The sequence below is a fragment of the Pinus tabuliformis genome, chromosome Q (genome assembly GCF_031772625.1).
Source record: "Pinus tabuliformis cultivar Carrire ecotype Pingquan chromosome Q, CPIR1, whole genome shotgun sequence".
Lineage (NCBI taxonomy): Eukaryota > Viridiplantae > Streptophyta > Pinopsida > Pinales > Pinaceae > Pinus > Pinus tabuliformis.
The window spans coordinates 1289635077-1289636480 of NC_142296.1; positions in this window are offsets into that span (position 1 = coordinate 1289635077).

Below are 1404 nucleotides of genomic sequence, written 5' to 3' on the forward strand. Positions count from 1 at the left end.
TGTCACCATGGTACCATATGTTAAAAAAAAAACATATCCATCATGTGAGTCAGTGGGTAAAGGGATTTAGCAACTTAGGGAAAGAAAAATAAAGGTAAAGTTAATGTTTTATTTCAAATAAGACAATGTTGTAGTACACTACCTTGTATCATCATTTCTCAAAGGGACATATGATGTCATGCCACTACCAAAGAAAAAATAAAATTTCAGGCTACAAAGGACCATCCAATTCATAAAAAGGGTTTCATTTCATCATACATAGGTTTAATCATCTCCTTGTCAAGTAAGTAAACATTTGGCACCTCTTATGCATCCTTCATTTTGAAGAACTCAATGAAAATCTCTCTCCTAGGGTTCTGCTATGCTTTTGGTCTCCAAATGATTTTGCTTCATTACAGTGAGAAAAATCCTAGTTTTTATGTTCCATAACCCCCACACATACCTTATATACCCCTCCCAACCATTTCCCATACCCATTCCCTTCATTTCCCCTCATTTTCTCTAAACCCTAGCTCAATGTTGTGTTTTTGCAAATTTCTAGGCTAGGACTGTGTTTTGCACTTTCCTACCCATTCCACTCACTCATTCTTAGGAATTACACCTCCCTACACTCCCTAACATCTATCCTTACCACCCAAAATTTCCCCAGGAATTCAGACAGCCCTTAACCCCTTCATTCCCCTCCATCTACAAGACTGTCCCAAATGCCCCGTTTTTTCCCTACAACTAAAACCCTAATTTCTCTCCCACAGAGCTAAGTTTTGCCATGGAGTTATAATCACATTTAAAAAATAGGCACAAAGGAGGTCAGATCAATAGATATGTTCCAACTTCAACACAAGAGATAATTTCTTCACCATTTCTCAAGAAATCATTGCAAGAGATAAATCATTTGCTGCACATACGGATAGTTTTGCTTCAAAGTATGTTTCTGACCAAATGGATATGAAGTTTACAAACGTGAAATAGTTTTTTGTCAATAATAGACCAAGGAACAAAAACTCCTTCGGTTTATACACAGGTGTTATGATTTGGGAGAAATTCCCAAAATATAATTTCTACACGAGAGTTGCTCCACTTCTGGGAGTAGTCATGGGAAAATGCATTATTTTCGATCATGGAATGTCCAAATTACCTTTATGATGAGTCAAATGATAAATATACATCCACATATTTCCAATGAGCTATCAATATATGAATTTGGAGTAGGGGAAGGCCCTCAAAAGTCCTCTCAAAGCTAGGCATTGTGCATATCCCTGATGGCACTACGCTTTTCCAATTTTAAGCGACCAACTTCAAACTTTGATTTTGAACAAATGGGAAACTATTTTTGAAAAATGGAGGATTTTTTTCTTCCTAACATACCAAGGAACAAAAACCTCTCTCATTTTTCCAAAAATCCGT